We start from the raw sequence: 18,559 nt of genomic DNA, 5'->3' as shown, positions 1-18,559 counted from the left end.
CTCCCCTTCCATCAACCCTCCCACCCCCCCCCCCCCATGCACCCAAGGTTACCTGGGACTCTTGACTATTTCCTACCTCCTGGCGGATAGGTAAATAATCTTCATCAGGTTCGTCTTCTTATTTAGCTTCTCTAGGATCACGAATAATAGGCTCAAAGACCTTTAATTATGGTTAGAATCCACTTATGAGTGAATACATACCGTGTTCCTCTTTTTGGGTCTGGCTTACCTCACTCAGTAAAGCGTTTTCTATGTCCATCCATTTGCATGCAAAATTCAAGATGTCATTATTTTTTACGGCTGAGTAAAACTCTAATGTGTATATGTTCCACACCTTTTTTAACCATTCTTCTATTGAGGGGCACCTAGGCTGTTTCCAGGTTCTGGCTATTACAAATAGTGCTGCTATGAACATAGTTGAACAAACGCTTTTGTAGTATGTTTGGGCATCTCTAGGGTATATTCCCAAGAGTGGAAAGCTTGGTTGACCGGGATGGGGGGAAGGGAGGAAGGATGAATGTGGGATCAGGGAAGAATATATTTCAACTAAGGGAGTCATATTAGAGTTTACAGGAAACTTGATTATATATGGGATCCCAGGTCCAAGGAGAGATCCCCAGATTGTTCTCTGGACAGAGGAGGGGGTGCCTGAACCGGCCTTGGCCCGTGACCATACTGATGAATATTTTGCTTATCACCATAGATCCCTCATCTGGCGTTGGATGACGATACAGATGGAGGCCCTCGTTGGAGCACCGAACTGAGCCCCCCAAGATCCAAACGAGGAGCAAAAGGAGGAAGAAAATGACGAAGGACTGCGAGGGATACTATCACCCACTGATACAAGGGGTCGGATCTAATGAGAGTTTACCAAGGCCAGATGGACCGTGACTGAACGAGCATGTGATCCAACCAGATTCTCTGAATGTGGCCGGATTTTCTGAATGTGGCTGGCCTGCAGTCTTTCCGAGAAGCCATTGACAATGACACTGGGACTGGTTTCCTCTGCATATACTGGATATTTGGGATCCAGTCTGTTTGGATGCTCACCTTCCTGGACCTGGAGTGAGGGGGGAGGAACTTGGACTTCCCACAGGGCAGGAGACCCTGACTTCCCTAGGGGACAAAGAGGGAGGAGGAGAGGGAGGGGGGGAGTGGGAGGGCGTTGGGAGGAGGGGCGTAAATGGAAACTTTTTATAATTTAATAAAATTACAAAAAAAAAGAAGATGAAAAAAAAAATGTTAAGAAGTGAAAATGAGAATTGTAAACAATAATTTGTAGATTCAAGTATGTATTTCATCAAGTGAATAAAGATAAGTGTGAAAAGTCAAAAAAAAAAAAAAAAGAATTTAAACATTCTTCATAACCTTTTGGACATTTATAATCTTAAGTATAAATATAGAAATGTTTTCTATAAAAAACTGTTATAATGGAATAATATATAGTATATGTTGCAGCATTGCAATGAGGCTCCAGAGACTCTGGGGAAAGTAGGGTGATATTTGAAGCTATTGGGTGAGTGACAGGTCCCAAGTCCAAAGAGTGGAAGGCATTTTCAGTAACAATTGTTATTGAATGCATGATATGTTAATATAGGTTATGCATATTAAAGTCAAGGAAACTGATTTATCTTCTTATAACTAATATCCTGGTATAGGAGGTCCTTCTGTCTATGTGTTGCTTTTATTGGTTAATGAATAAAGAACTGCTTTGAGCCTATGGCAGGGAAAAACAAAACTAGGCAGGGAAATCTAGGCTGTATGCTGGGAGGAAGAAGGGTGGAGTCAGGAAGAGACACCATGAATGTGCTGCCAGGTATAGGCATGTGTAACCTTTCGGGGTAGGCCATGACCTTGTGGTGATACACAGATGAATGGAAATGGATTAAATTAAGATGTGGGAGTTAGCCAATAATAAGTTAGCGCTAATGGGCCAACCAGTGATTTCATTAATACAGTTCCTGTGTGATTATTTCAGGGCTGGGTGGCTGGTTCAAACAAGCAGCCCTCCTCCTACAACATCCATTAGTATAAAATTCATGATTATAGGCCAAAACTATGTTTATTATTAAACAATGAGCACATGTCCACTAACACTCTAATTCGTCAAACGTTCATAAATCAGTGGTGAGAAATGTATGACATGAAAGTGTGTGTGACTCCCCGTAAGCACACAATGGGATGTATAAGGTATGTAAGCCTTATTCATCAATATATTTATGCACACTTCAGCTCCAGAAAGCTTTGAGGCAGCCCTTTCCATAATGATATCTAGCAAAGGAAAAGAAGATGGTTCTTTGGATAAATGAGAAAATTCAGAGAAGGATCTGAGGGAAAAGACAATGGCTGTGAAATGTGAAGACGGGAGGGAGGGACTTGTGAGGATGTAGGGAGTGTGTATCTCAGTAGCAGAAAGACCAGGACTAGTGCTTCTGTGGGGTCAAGAGAATCTGGGGTATGAATGGAGCAGGGCACTCTGGTGGAAAGAGTAATGATCCACTCCAGGACTGTTCCCACAGGCAGGTGAAAACAGTGTTCATGATGGAATATTGGAGGATGCCAGTGAGAAAGAAGTAAGAGTCACAAACAGTTACAACAACAACAGAGATGGACCAGGCTCCCTTTGTTGAGGTTCTCAGGAGCAGTCAAGGAGGACAAATGCATCTCTCATGCTAAGACAGGACACACAGCATTATCTGAAAAACAATGCTGTTCTGAAGATACAGAATAGTGGCATAATATAACATTTTGTGGATTACTGAGCCTTTTGTGGGTCAAGTGTTACATGAGACACTTGAAACAAGGTACCTCACAGAGACCAGAAAACAGGTACGTATTTTTTTCTATGTATTTCCATGGAGATGAGTGGCAACTCTTGACAGTACAGTTTGTACAACACTTTCTGTAAGAAAGATGTATTTGGATCTATATCTTTTGGCTTCAAGTCATATAATCAGGACACAAAGATGACAAAGAGTGAGATAAAACATTTTATGGGAGAAGTCTAGAAACATTTTAGAACCAGAATATTATATGTTTTAATTCTAGAGAAAGTGAGGGAGGGATGAGCAAAGAAATGGGTTGTAGGAGAGGAAGGATTGAAGGGGGAAAGAGATCCAGGTTTAAAATATGTATTTATAGCAATATATAATTAAGAAAAATAGCATATACAAAGCTGAGATAATTTCTGGGCAAATACATTGAGTCCATGTATGAAGATCCTTGTTTCTGTGAGAATTTGGTAGAGTGTGATGGTTTTTACCAGAGTAATCTCAGTAAGAAGGTAAAGGGACTATTGTGAATGTAACATGATGGGCCGGCTTGTTGGGGGTTTCTGTACCACCTGATACCCCACAACCGACAAGACCCAAAGAAAATCACACGGAGGACACTGTAAGTTATAAAGCTGATTGGCCCACTAGCTCAGGTTTCTTATTAGCTCTTATTACTTACATTAACCCATTATTCTGACCTATGTTAGCCATGTGGCTCAGTACCTTTTTCAGTGGGGCAGATCACATCCCGATGCTTCGGTGATCTGGGCAGGAGTGGGAGGAATCAACTTCCTCCTTCCCAGAATTCTCCTGTTCTCCTTGCATCGTTTCATTTCTACTTCCTGTCTGGTTTTCCCCCCTATATTTTCTGCCTGGCCTATCAGCATTTATTTAAAACATGATTGACAGAATACAGACAATTCTTTCACATTGGGTGAAGGTGACAGGCATCACGCAGGTGGCTTCTGCTTGTGCAGGAATAAAGATATACTGAAAGGAGGTGAGGACAGGTAAAGCCACTTGAAAACTGATTAGATATAGAGATGGAAGATGAAGAGGAAGATGGGGAGCAAGCTAGTCTCTGATCTTTTGTACAACTCACTAAAGAGAATTATAGAAGCCAGAAGAGTTCTACGGAAGAATTTCAACTGTGGTCAGGGTGATAAATTTAACAAGAAAATATTAGAAACCAGAGGCAGTGCTACAAATACATGTGTCCCTGAAAAAACACATTTGTCTTCATCAAGATAATACAAAGTAACTAAAATAATGTATAGTTTAGTTTACATAAGATTACACAAAACCCTTACAAAAAAATAAATCATGATGGGTGGTGGTGGCACATGCCTTTAATCCCAGCACTTGGAAGGCAGAGGCAAGCAGATCATTGTGAGTGTGAGGTATTGACAGAGGTTTCTATCCCACCAGATCCCACATCTGTTTAGTCCCAAGTTGTCACACAGAAGTCTACATTAGTTATAAACTGACTGACCCGTTAGCTCGGGCTCTTATTAATATTAACCCATAATTCTTGTCTATGTTGGCCATGTGGCTTGGTACCTTTTTTGGTGAGGCAGTCACATCTTGCTTCTTCTGTAGCTGGGTCACTACTAGAGAATATGCTTCCTATTCCTGGAATTCTCCTGTTATCATTGTCCAGCCTCTACTTCCTGTCTGATCTCCCTGCCTATACTTCCTGCCTGGCTGCTGCCCAATCAATATTTTATTAAAATACAATTGACAGGGCACAAACCATTGTCCCACAACATTGAGGCAAGACTCATCTACAAGAGCTAGTTCCAGGACAGGCACTAAAGTTACAGAGAAGCCCTGATTTGAAAAAAAAGAAAAAGATTACACAAGCTCCACCATAGGGGACAGGGCAAAGAAAGATGGATGACCACAAGTGGTAATGTGTATTTATATTGCACAACAACAACGGTGGAGGTGTGGCTGCAGGTAAGTAAGTGTGGAGTATTAAGGAGGAAAGACTTTTATGCATAAGATATATGAAAGCAGACACTCTTAAAATGATGAGGCCCACACAGTAGAAAGATTAATTAATCTGGGGACAAATTAACAATAATGACTTGAGCATCACAAAGAGAGTAAGGCCAAAACAGGGCCAGGGGATGTTTGAGAAACCAAGTTGAGCCTACCATAGGTGTTCTTCCCACCATTCTCCCTCCAGACCTATCTTTCCTCTCTACAAAGTCACAATTTGGGACTAACTAAGGATTTTTTTAATGACTCAAATAGGGATAAAGGGGTACCTGTTGTCTCTAACATGAAAAATGATTAGAATTCAGAGGATTCTGTTCTGTGTGCAACGCTGAAATTGAAATTTTGCTACCAGGAATAACTACTTAATCTCTCAGTTTGGATATGCCAGGATATACATTTAAAAAGCCATTTTTTTTGTAAGGATGAGAAAGAAGCCAGAATACCCATGTATTTTACTGATGGAGAAAAGAAGCCATTTTCAAAGCAGTTCTTAAGTATAGAGTATGCAATGTGATGCTGTGTCTCTGAAGTCAACATCAGACAATCCATGCTCCAGTCATTGCCTAATGCTTGCTATTGTTATTTTAAATTAACATTTATATGTATGGTTGTGCATTTGGCTGTATGAACGTGAGCGTAGGTACTTACACAGGCTAGACAGGGCATCAGATCCTCTAGAACTTCAGTTACCAGGTGGTTGAGAGCCTCCTATGTGGGTGTTGGAAACAGAACTCCAGCCCTCTGGGAGAGCAATGACTGTTTTAAACATGGAATCAAGTTTCCAGCCCATTGTTGCTTAATTTTAAAGAAGCACGTTTTTTTGTTTATTTGTTTCTTACTATATATTTACTTGTCTGTTCTTTACTCTAAGTAGAGATCACTCTTCGAATGGGGGTATTAACCTCACACTCAATGATGGATGAGTTTATTTTAATCATTCTTTCTTTACATGATCTTCCTGCCTGTGATAATGTGGGCATACATTTCCACTTGACAATCTCTTTATTGGTTTTCAAGCTTTTAGCATTCCAACTCGACAAAATATTCTCTGTCTCTCTCTCTCTCTCTCCCTCTCTCTCTCTCATTCTCTCTATTTTAGCAGGCTCTACCTTAGTGAAAAGAGAGATTAACTGATTTACTACTTTACCCTCACTAGAAAACCCTGCTGAAAATACCTATTAAGCCAGACAATAAAGGTCTATTGTCAAAGAGACAATCTTATATTTTAATATTTTAGGTACTAATTTACAGTAGGATTAATATTTCTAACAATACAACTTTATACCATAAACACCAGGTGTCTGTGTTTGTGTATGTGTGTGTGTATGTGAGTTCTGTCCATGAGTGCATGTGTGTGCATTTGTGTATGTGCATGTCAGTATATGTGTGTAAATGCTATTTGCTTGTGTGTGCATGTGTGCATGTAGATGTGTGTGTGTTTCTATGTGTGTGTGTGTGTGTGTTGTGAGTGTGATCACATTCACTTCTTAAACAAGTGTTGAAACATGTTTCAAGAAAGGAGTCATGTGAAAAGAATTCTAAGTGCTTGTGAGAAAAACCCAAGAAAACAAGATAAAGTCTTGTGACTTTAGTTTCTAGAAAACATGAAATTGTTCTTTGAATGTGATTTCATACTCCTCCCAGGTGTAGTGGATAGGAGTAAGTCTACTTCAAATTACTCAGTATTGCTTGCTGCTGTTATTCAATTAAATGTCTAAACTCTTTTTTATATGCCTCTATGAAAGAACATGTTTTTACCATATTTGGCTTGTTCTTGTGATTGTAGATAACTTGAACTCATGAGAATTTTTTTTTTTATGTGACTTTTCTTTACCATCAGAGTATCAACCCTCTAAGGCTCTAAATAAAGCTGGCTATTGTATGAGATTTAGCCACCTCATTTATTGGCTCCATTCTCCCAGGTTCCACTGCCTATAGAGAGGAGACAAACTCGTACACATGCACAGATCCACAATGATCTTTCAGAAAGTGTCATCATTAAGAAAATCTGAGCAGGGTTCCATACAGAGCTCACACGTTAAATGAGATCCTAGGAATCAAGCTTTACTTTAGTGAGCTGTGTTATCTGCATAAGAGCAGAATGCTAGCAAGTTATTTTTCCTTCCCGAGATTCTCCCGAACTAAAGCTATAAATTATCTGTGCGTTTTTCTTGTCCCTCTCCTATAGTGACCAGTGTTGAGAAAAATTTTATATGGTAAACAATGCATGCACACAGTTCACATCTAAATAAAATGAAAACCTAGATTTTCATTCAATTTTAGAAGAAAGAAACAGCTACAGGAATTTGGTTTTAGTGTAGATTGTGCACGCTGGTGTTTTTGGTTCTGTTTGCTCCCCTTTATGAGCTAGGTTGTAAATTTTGTAAATGAGATAGGTCTATAAAGTCTGCATAATCTATGAATGAAGAAAAGCAATTTCATTTTATAAGTTTTATGGGGACATGGTAATTTGTCTCCATGTCAGAGGCTAGGAGAAAAATAACATCTGCTATACACAACAATGAAGGGTATCACTTTGAGGTGTGGGAGTTTCAATAGGCCCTCGGCAAGGACACACATTTCAGGTCAAAGGAACCACATAAAAATATGTGTTGCTCAATTTTATTTCTCCTTCAGAGGCTGTCATACTGGAATGCATTTGGAAACACTGAAGGAAATATCATATTCAAAACACAGCAGAGATACAAGGATGATGAGGGTAAACAAGGTTAGGTTGACTGCTAATTTTTATATTTCGTATTTAAATTTTCACTAACACTTTTCCATGTTTACAATTCCATCCTGATTATGGGGAGTGAAGGCAATCTGAACTAATATTATAAATTACTAGTCCTTCCAAGATGCAAAAAATCAGTTGATAAGATTTACACTGCAATTTAAGCTCATATCCTCCATGCTAATTTTGAGAGTAAACTGGCCCTTTGTCCTATTACTAGCTCTTTAGCTATTTCAGTGTCTGCTAATAACACTAGCAGAAATTATAAACTTTGGGTGCAAGAATATAGTTCATTTTAAAGTAGAATTTACGGAGATCACCAGCCCCTAAGCTATTGCTTCTTCTAAAATGAATATTTCCAATAGACAAATTTGAATTTAGTTTGGAAGGTAAAACTCATACTGACCATATAACTACTACTTTTACCATCATAATGTATTCCCTAAATTAAGTGTAACTTGACATAGGCATTTGAACTGTATAAATCATGTATATTTTACCTCCTTCATCAGATGCTCTTCCCATTATTTTAATGCTTGACAAGAAGCAGCTGAAGGTTTATCGTGGCTAATGATTTGACAGATGAAGCACATCTGTATGCAAACGATGGAGTTGGGAGAGGCTTGTGGCTGTGGAGGGTGAGGTACATGGCACCACCCGGTAAAAACAAGAAGGAAAAAAGATGGAAGCAGAAGTGGGGCTAAGCTCTAGACATACAAGGATACATAACATCCCAACTCAGACCCCACTGTCTCATGTGAATCTCAAATTGCAAATGTACATGGTACAATTACAAAAGTCCCTATAGTTCGAAGAGCTTCAATACTGTGTGTGGAATCCTGAAGTTCAAAATCTTCTAAAACTTAGGCAATTCTTTAGTGGTGTGCCATTGTAAATCTGAAAATAAAGTTACCACACATGCAATGGCATAGAATATACATTCCCATTTCAAAAAGGAGGAATGGGCACAATAAGGAAAGACTGGTCCAAAACACAACAGACACCCAGCAGCTGCTTCATCTTCATGTCTTTCATCTGGAACTGATGATGACATTGTAGTCAGATAATGGGGTTGTCTATTTACTTGCTCTAACTGGATAACTAACACTTTCTACAATGCTTCCTCTATGTTTCTAGATTCTCTTATAACCGAGAATCTTATAATCTTAACTTCTTCAGGCACAATCTACTCTGGAACTTTATATAAGAAATTGACTCTGGTAAAAGTTTAATTTTTTCAGCTCTCTGATACCTTGGTACAAACTCCCAAGTCTCGTTCGCTCCTGTACTCTATAAGCATGCAAAATTAGTCAAATTCTATTAATAGCTTGAGATGGAGACTGGTCTCCATGAAAAATGGCTGTAGTTTTCCTCAGTGTGTTTATGGCAGAACCTAATAAGTAGTTTGCTATGTGACAATTTCCCATCATAATAGTCTAAGTCTAATTTCAAGTATGTTCCCTTAGATGGAGCTTGTCTTGAGCAAGCTTTTCCCCTCAAGAAACAGTTTCTTTTTCTCTGAAAAATTCCATGATTTCTTTTTAATAGTGCTAGGTAATCACTTCCACAGTTAGAGACATGAATGATGTCTACATTGACCTTTGTCATGTATCCTTTTCTACCTACCTGTATGTATTTTATATCTTTCTCTCTTTTTTTTAAGTTCTTCCACTCAGTGTATATCTGGAGAAATGCTATGAGCAGTAATTGTGGCAGAGCCTTAACATTATACTATCCTCAGAGTTCGCCGCACAGCCTTAGCATTATACTATCCTCAGAGTTTTGCAAACAAAGTTCCCATTACTTTTAAATTCATTTCATTCAGAAACATACTCAAGTTTTAAGAAATTGAGGTAAGTCAATAGCGCATGCACAAGCAAGTGCATGCAAAACTCACAGTGAGTAAACAAAATTGGCCAGGACAACCTGCCAGGGGAGCAAAAGCATGGTAACTAATGACGCATGCTCCTAACCAATGACAACACACCAGCAGTGACCACACTATAAACTGGTGCCCACGAGGCCAACGAAAATCCACTTAAAACCCGATAGGGCTTACAAAGGAATTCTAGACACTAAAAAACAAAGTTTGGCAGGGTTTATTTTCCTGAATGGGCTTTACTTACTGGTGGCACGTTGGGGCTCCTTTAAGAAAGGTTTTCCTGATTCAGTGGCAGCAGGATAAAAGCTATGGTTTGAAATTCTGGCTTTCTGGGCCATGCTGCTAGCACAACCTCTGGCTCATTCGGGAGACTGAGCATTTTAATGGTGATTTGTGAGCAACATGCTATGGATTGCTTGGTGGCAACATGGACCAGCTGTGTGGACCAGATGGGGCACTGTGCCTTGCTCTCAGAGGTGGCACGCAGCTCCTCCATGTTGGATTGGGCAGGACAAGCAGCCACGTGGGCACCAGTTTGTAGCAAGAGTGTTGATTAAGTTTGTAAGAAGCGCTTAGAATTTTAATAAGCTCTCCTGGACAATAAAGACTTACAGATACAGAATAGGACAGATTCAGACACAAAAGACCTCTAAATGGGTCTCAGTGTTGGATAAATGTATGTAGGCATGGGAGTGCGAAGAAAAATAATATAGACAGTAATAAAAGAAAGCAAATGCTTTAAAAAATAAAAGTCTTTAAAGAAACAGAGACAGTCATAGATTAAAGGAGTAAAGTAATAAACTAAATATTATACTTGTACAAAAAGTAACAGAGTAAAAACAAGCCGCATAAAGATGGAAAATTCAGAGAGTCTGGATTATGTATATTATTGTGTTATCTTTGAATTTTTTGACTGCAGAGAGACATTTGATTCTGGAGATTGCTAAGCTAAGCCAACATATATTTCTTAAAGGTGTCTTGACTTCAGAATTTGGGTCTAAGTATATGTTGCCTTGGAAAAGAGGTTCTTTTGTTTCTAGAGAGGATGAGAACCTGTGGATTGCTTCCAGACTAATATGGTTTAATGGACAAAGGTCTCCTGAAAAATGTTATTTTTTCCTCAAAAAAATATTTCACCCAATAAAAAGCAGGAAGAAGTCCATATTCCCAAATACGGTCTTTAAATGCTTCTTTACATTCAAAAAAGGGTATGCTATAGATATTTGCATTGGTATAAACTTTGCTCTACTGATACAAATTTATGGTCAATTTTGTTATATTGTATATATGTATTTCTGCTCTTGATTAAGGTATTGTGTTTATGTAGTTCATTTAAAAATGTGATGTATAATTTAGAAATATAGGTCAATAGATACTAATCTTTAATAGTCAAACTTATAGTCATGTTAGTTAGATTTTCTAAATGGACAGATATGTATTTCAGATTGATTAGCATTCTTCAAACCTTTCAAAGACTAAAGAATATGGCATTTAAAATGTTTTAAGAATTTAGGATTTTTATGACAATGAGACACATCTGCTCTTGGCAGCACAAATATAATTCAAGTGGAAGATAGGCACTGAAGAGTCTCCTTATGGAGCTGGTTAGCCATTTGGGCAAGAGACTGCTCTTGCCTGGACTGCTTAATGAATTGGACATGCAGGACCCACAGAGAAATGACTGCTGAACTTGCCTAAAGGTGAGATAATCCTCTTGGGTTCTTACTTCCTGAAAGAGTCTGCTAGATATTCTGCAGGACACAGAAAAAAGTGACTGACAAACTTCCAATATAGGTGAAACTGTCTTTGAAATTTCCTTCATGGAAATGTCTGTTGGATACTATGGGCTAGTAGGCTGAAAATGGATGCCCCAACGGTACAGAAGAACTTTGGGTGACTATCCAGGTAGTGAGATATGTCTGTCAATTCTAGAGTCTTGGAAGTTGCTTACAGTGCACTTTCTGTTTACTTAGGTAATATTATAGACTTCTGGAGACTTTGATGGAGTTGAAGAATGTATAGTTAAAGTTTTTCTTAGTTATGATAAAAGATAAAATTGATAAATATTGTAATTGTAATTCTTGCTTGATACATGTTTTGTTATATGTAATTTAACTATGTTAAAGTTAAAACCTCCCTTTTTATTTAAACTAAAAAGGGGAAAGGGGAAATGATGTGGGATTCCCCTTTGTATGATGTGAATATCATTCGTTAATAAAAAGACTGTTTTGCTATAGGGGAGCCGAGTTCGGCAGGTAAAACTAAACAGAATGCTGGGAGAAAAATGGGCAGAATCAGAGAGAAGTCGTGAAGTCCCCGCTGGAGACAGATGTGCTGAATAGACGACCATCTCGTGGTGATGCACAAATTAATGGAAATGGGTTAAATTCATAAGAAAGAGTTAGCCAATAAGAAGCTAGAGCTAATGGGCCAAGCAGCAATTTAAACAATACAGTTTCACTGTTATTATTTCAGGGCTGAACAGCTGAGAACAAACATGAAGCCTCCCTCCAACAACTACCAGTTTCAAAAGGACCAAACAAAAATGTTCCTGCCCTGCAGCAGCTTAATTTCCCTAATCCCACAAAAATCCCCACCTTTTCACAATAAAGAGCTCTGTATTGGAATCTCTTGAAGTCTGTGTCATTGTCTCTTTGTCTCACCCCTTAACATCTGTCCTCCCACCAAATAAGAACCACATAACAGGCAGCAGCAACAAGTCCTCAACAACTGGCACCCAATGTGAATGGACCTTTTCATTTTGCTCACTTTCGGGGTGCTCCTTACCCTCTTTTAGGCATTTTTCTTTCTGGCTTGCTGTCCTGGTTACTGTCCTTGTCCTGACTCTCTGCCAGCATCTTGAGTTTGCCACTTGGGCTGTTTTTAGTGAGTTAACCTTTATTTTTATTTTCTAAGTCCTTGGAGAGTTGGGGCTTTCTTTCTAATCCCTACATTTTCTTCTCTTTCCCCTGTTTGATTTACTGTTCAGGAGGTTTGTCCCAGTACTTCCACATAAGGACTGACCACCTAGGAGGTAGAGCCAATAAAAAACCCTTTGATAGGTATTTTTCAACCAGAGACACTGTGTAAACATATGGCTGCAGCCTAAGGAGCCACGGAAGTCCCTCACTATAAGCAGCACACTTGATCCTGAGAGCAACTGACAATTTTTGCCTGGGGCCACTCTCTGGGATTGTCTGAAGGCTTTCTTGCTTTATGGGGAGTCCCAACTGGTCTTCAGAGTGTGGACTGTTGGACTTACTCTCCTAGTCTCTCTTTTTAACTAATCCAGTTATGTGTTCACCTATTAAAGGCCATTAGTATGGTGACCACTCTCTTAATTCAAGGAATGACACTGGTTGTTCAACTGTGGTTGAATCTCCTGTCCCTTCAGGGATTAGATGATTCTCTTCAGATGGTGGCTGCTTCCACTAGCTTGACCCTGGAGCTGAGCATGGGTACTGAGATGCAGTTGTTACTGCTCACTGTGTGTCTTCTGGATGCTTTATTCTTTGCTGCCCTTCATCTCAGGCTCCTCCTGGTGCCCATCATGAATGGTGCTCCTTCCCCAGAGGATGGAGACTTCCCTTTTCCACCAACATTGCCACTCCCCCCTGCAAGTTTGCAAGAATTCTGTGAGTCCCACACAAGGGCCGCTGCCCTGGATCTTGCCTGCTGTTTTGTTTTTGTCTCTTCTGGCCTACCATCCACAGTATGCAGAGCCTGGAGCAAAAGCTGCCTTTTCTGGCCATTTTGCTGAGTTATTCCTATAACACTTTGAATCTGACGTGGCCTCGGCCTTAGACTCACTCTCCCCAGCTGTCTTGGCCACACTGAACCCTGGTGTGGAGATTGTACCACCATATGACTTGCCCTTTGATGGGTGCAGGGTGGGTAGGTCCCTGACTGTGTTGGGTCCATTTCCATCTTCTGAGGACCTAGCTGGTCCCCTTCCATTCTCAGTGTCTTCCTCCTCTACAACATCCTCAAAGCCAAAGCTCAAGAAACATTTTTCCCTCTGTTCAGTGGGTCACTCAGTCAGAGGTTCTGTAGGAGGCATCTGCAGTGGTGAGAGGCCACTGACTCTTCCTCTCCAGCCTGGCCTCTGGAGACCACATCAGGCCCTCCTGTCCTAGGTGGAAACAGCAACTTCATCTCCTCTGGTGGTGCTGGGACAGTTGGTAGGGGATTGGCTAGTGATGGCACATCCCTTGGGGGAGAGATGGATTCACTGCTTTGAAAGGCTGAGACTAAGTTGTGGAGAAGAATCTTGAAAAATGGAGCAGAAATAGTACAGAGAGAAGAGCTGATCAGTTTTATGGGGACTGAAGAAGCTACCCCTAACCCAGCAGGAGTGGGTCATGGAGGAGGACCAGTTGGGCTGACCTCAGGAGGAAGAGGGGAAATTCAGGGGCAGAAGGGTCACCTAGTGCTCCAAAATGAAGGAAAATGAGGAGAAAGAGAAGAAAGAGGAGGAAGAGGAGAAGAAGAAGGAAGGGGAGGAGGAGGAGGGGGGAGGAGGAGGAGGAGGAGGAGGACAATGATAAAGTCATTTGAAGTTCTTCTTATCACCCAAGGCATGCCAGCTCCAACTGAGCATTCCTTGTTCTACTATCACTGATGTCTGCACAGCCACAGCCCTAGAGATGCCTAACAGAGAGATCAAATTTGTGGTTAAAGTAGAAGGCCCTTCAGAGTACACTCTGGAGACAACTGACGTACTTCATGGGAAGGTCTGGGTGTCTGACATCCAAGAGTACCTAAGTCTAAGACTCTGCCCTGCTATCAGTCTCCATTCCATGACCCTTCCCCTGGCCCCTGGCACCTCCTTCCTCACAAAGGATAACACAAACAGTCTGGAATTGCCCTGTCTGAATCATTCAGAGTCTGCCTAGCCAGGATCTGATACTGAGACCCAACAAGAGTAATGATCTCTTGTCACAGAGGGCTCATGGGGACCTTTCTGACCTACCATCAGCATCCTTCTCCCCTAGTTATGCCTCCATTGTTGCCTCACACTTTGACTCAATAGAACTGCTTCCTCCAGAATTGCCTCCTCTCATTCCCATGGAGGAGTCCCCAACAGGGACAGTTCATCCCCTCTCAATTCCCTCCACTCCCTGGATACTCCAAAAGCAGCCAGAGTCATTCCTGTTCCAGGGGCAATCAGAGGGCACTGAGGGGGACCAGCCCCTCTCAGGATATCTTTAGTTCCATAGCATGCTGTCTCAACCCAAGGCTGCCCAGCTAGTGCTGTAAAGAGGTATTGGTTCCCATGGTGTCTTTCTGGTATGTCAGAGTGAGACAAGATGTGGTGAATATGCCCTCACTTTCAGTTTCCAGGGCAAAATCAAACACCTGTACTTGTCACTGAATGAGGAGGGTCAGTTCTGGTTCCAACATCTGTGGTTCCAGTCCATTTTCAGTATGCTTGAGCACTTTCGGGTGCATCCCATCCCTGTTGAATATAGAGGCTGCAGTGACGTTGTCCTTGTCAGCTATGTGACCTCCCAGCAGCAGCAAGGCCAGGAATTCATACAGGGTGTGTGAGGGCAGATCGATGTTAACCCTATTCTCCTTATTTTTATCACCTACTCAGACAATGGGTCATGTCGTTTCAAACCCATTATGATTGGTATTCTATATTAAAGGTCATTTTTGACCCTTCAGTTTCACTCCAATGGAGCTCTGTTCATGATGATGCACTAGAAACCCAAGCCCATACAAATTTGCAACTTGGAGTTAATATTGCCCGCGACATGCTTACTGACTATGGACAATACACTGATGCTGTCTCACAATCCATGATTGGCCTACATGCCCGTTTCCAACAGTGTTTGACCTAACTTTCAAGGTCAAACTTTGTATGCCCCAGGAGAGTGTAGGCTATTTCTGAAATCTTGTCCAGCAGGCTGAGGAACCATTTCCTGAATTTTTGACCCTTGTCACCAATGCTGGTGAAAAGCATGTCCCATCTGGCCCTACCAAAGATATCTTTATTAAACAGCTAACCTCGGAGGAGCTCAACACCATCACCCGTAATGTCATCACACCTGTTAGAAATGAAAATATTCACAAGTGAGTCTTGGCTGCCCATGATATTGACACACAGAACAGGCCCATTTCTGCCCTTATGGCTTCCATCAATGCCTTGGTCAATGCCAAACTTGACAAAGATGATAATTCAGCCCTGGCAGACTGTACTTGCTGGAGATGTGGACAGTTTGGCTACTTATGTAGGGATTGTCCCAGGGATCGTCCAAAGACCTAATGCCCTAAATGCCAAAAGGGCTATTAATGGGCATGAAATTGTAGAAACTCCCAGAAATTCCTAATATGAATGATAGACTAAACAAAAGACTCACACTCCTGGAGAATGAAGGTAAGTAGTGTGTCTTGGTTTGCAATGGTTAAGGTGAACTGATCCTCATCCACTAGGCAGATCTCTTTGATTTCAGAAGCATAGTAGATGTCATTTTAAAATATGGACTACCCAATACTTTCGCTCTCTTTGATGAGGTTACTTGGACAATAGTAGAACAAACTTTAATAGTGTCTTGGGTGTCTTTATGAGTTAGCTTGAGAGCATTGTGTAACACTATTAAGCCCTCTTCTAGAGCCAATGTGGAAGCAGTAAGTTTCTGGTACTCATGTTCTATGTGCTCAGCCAGCTTCTTGGGGCAGTCTAAAAAATTAAGCTGTTTGCTGCCCTTCAGGCAATTAAGCAGCTACTCGTGGTACTTGGTGTATTCCCTTACCCAGGAGTTACAGGTGTAGATATAGACCGCAGAGACATTGTCGTAAGCAGAGCCAGGAAAAGCAACAAACCACTTAGAGAGGAAGTTTGTTTTAAAATGATTGCTAGGTCAGGATGGGCACACTGGATAATCATTTCCCTTAGGACAAATGACTTTCTGCCCTCCCACTTTTAAAAGTAATGATAAAAAAGCATTCCAAACTATCAAAAATTGTCATCTCCCAAGCCTCTATAGCCTTTAGAGATTCCAATAAAACTAATTTGGGGTTAAAAATAACGGGAGTTCATCATAAGGAAGGGGCCTATACTCAAGGAAACCCTGGGTCATTACAACTATGGGAGTTTTTGGCAGTGCTTAAGGTACTGGAAATGACCCAATCAGAACCTGTAAATATTTTCTCAGATAGCCCCTTTGTCACACAATCATTCAAAACACTATCTTTTGCAAATTTAAAGTACCTAAAGGATTCCATCTCCAAAACCTTGCAAACTATTCAAGAGTTATTACAGCCCAGAGAATAACCTGGCACTTATTCCATATCAGATCACATACAGGGCTGTCAGAAATGCTAGCAGCAGGCAACCACAAAGTAGATTGCCTAATTATAACTTTGACAGTGTTCTTGCCTTTGCTGGGACAGGCTAAGCTCCTCCATCAGCAATTTTATATTTCCCCTAAAAGTTTACACAAGCTTTTACCTGGTTTGTCAGTGACCAGCTATAAACATTTAATCAAAATCTATACAACTTAACACAGGACCTATCCATTGGACCTATCTACTATATTCTTTGTCCAAGTATGGGATCACATGAAATCCTTGCTATACCCCTCTAAACTTGCTGCATGGTGCATTATGGAAAGGGTGGTGGTGGCTCTAGTATTCTGCTCAAGTGTGTCCTGAAACTAAGATCCTGACAACAGTGAGTGAACAAGGCCACACTGCAGGTGTTAATGGCTATGGAGCATAGTGGACCAAAACCTCCAAGAAAGGTGGTCCATACATAGCTAACATAAGTACAGGAGGCCATTTGAAGTACTAGTTCTCCTGTCTCCCCTTGCTTCTGACTTCTTGGAAACTTCCTGGGACCCAACTCTTCAAGGACTGATAGTTAAAGATGGATAAGAGCCTGGTTGGCAGGCCTACCTAAGTCAGGCACAGCTGAAAATGTTGGAAGGGTCCCTGAGGTGGAGTTATAAAAATCCATAACCCCCAATAGGTTGCCCAGTAAAAATTCAATAAAAATGGTGAGATGAGGCAAGACAATAGAGCTAGAACAAGCAAGTACTTGAAAACTCACAATGAATAAGCAAAATTGGCCAAAACTACTTGCCAGTGGACCAAAAGCATGATAACCAATGACACACACCCCTAGCCAATCACAACTCATTAGCAGCAATAACCAGTTTCAGAAGAACCAAGCAAAAACATTCTTATGGCAGCTTGATTTCCCTAATGATGTGAGATTCCCCTCTGTATGCTGTGAATACCATTGGTTAATAAAGAAGCTATTGTGGGCCTAGGTGGAAATAGAATAGAGCAGAGATAGGTGGAGAAAACTAAACCAAATGCTGGGAGAAAGGAGGCGGAGTCAGAGAGAAGCCGTGGATCCACCACTGGAGACAAACACACTGGAAACTTGCTGGTAGGTCACAAGCATCACAGTAAAATATAAAATAATTGAAATGGGTTAAATTAAGATGTAAGAATTAGCCAATAAGAAGTTAGAGCTAATAGGCCAAGCAGTGATTTAATTAATGCAGTTTCTGTGTGGTTATTTCAGAGCTGAGCAGCTGGAATCCAACAAGCAGCCTCCTAGAACACCCTAACCACAACCTTTTTTACAATAAAGAGCTTCTGTGCCATTGCCTCTGAATCTTCTCATGTCCTGCTATCCCAGGAAATGAGGAAAGCATGACAGGCAAAAGCAATAAGACATGTGCAGAAGGCAGGCAGATATTCACCTAGAATATAATGGGAGTGGTATCTAGTTTATCTCCTCACTATATCTTTGTTCTCTGTGAGAAGTCTTTACTATCCACATTTCTATCATTCCTTTTTCCTCATGCTAACCAGAATGATCCATTAGTGATACAGTGCTTCCTGTAGCACTGTAGAACTTTTCTAGGCTATTACTGCAAAATCTTCTTTTTTTTCCTGGAAACCAGTTCAGTATACCTGTGAGCAACATGACTGAGCTAATCCAAACAATAATCCCTCTTTGGTACGGGACAATGATCTATATTCTGTCAATTATATTTTAAATAAATGGTGATTGGCTGATAGCCAGGCAGAAAATATAGGTGGGAAAACCAGACAGGAGTATTCTGGGAAGAAAGAAGATTTTCCCCAGTCCTGCCCAGATCACCAAAGAAGCAGGATGTGATCTGCCCTGCTGAAAAAGGT

General features: G+C 40.8%; 1 protein-coding gene and 1 pseudogene across 1 annotated transcript in view; one reads left to right on the top strand and one right to left on the bottom strand.

Moving 5' to 3' along the window:
- Nucleotides 1-18,559, bottom strand: part of Cntn5 (contactin 5) — a 1,188,481-nt gene that overhangs the window by 436,834 nt on the left and 733,088 nt on the right. The window lies entirely within an intron of this gene.
- LOC148122437 (SH2B adapter protein 1 pseudogene) lies at nucleotides 12,948-14,947 on the top strand (annotated as a pseudogene).

Source organism: Myodes glareolus, chromosome 4, assembly GCF_982192425.1.
Source record: "Myodes glareolus chromosome 4, mMyoGla1.1, whole genome shotgun sequence".
Classification (NCBI taxonomy): Eukaryota; Metazoa; Chordata; class Mammalia; order Rodentia; family Cricetidae; genus Myodes; species Myodes glareolus.
This window is presented reverse-complemented; position numbering and strand designations above follow the sequence as displayed.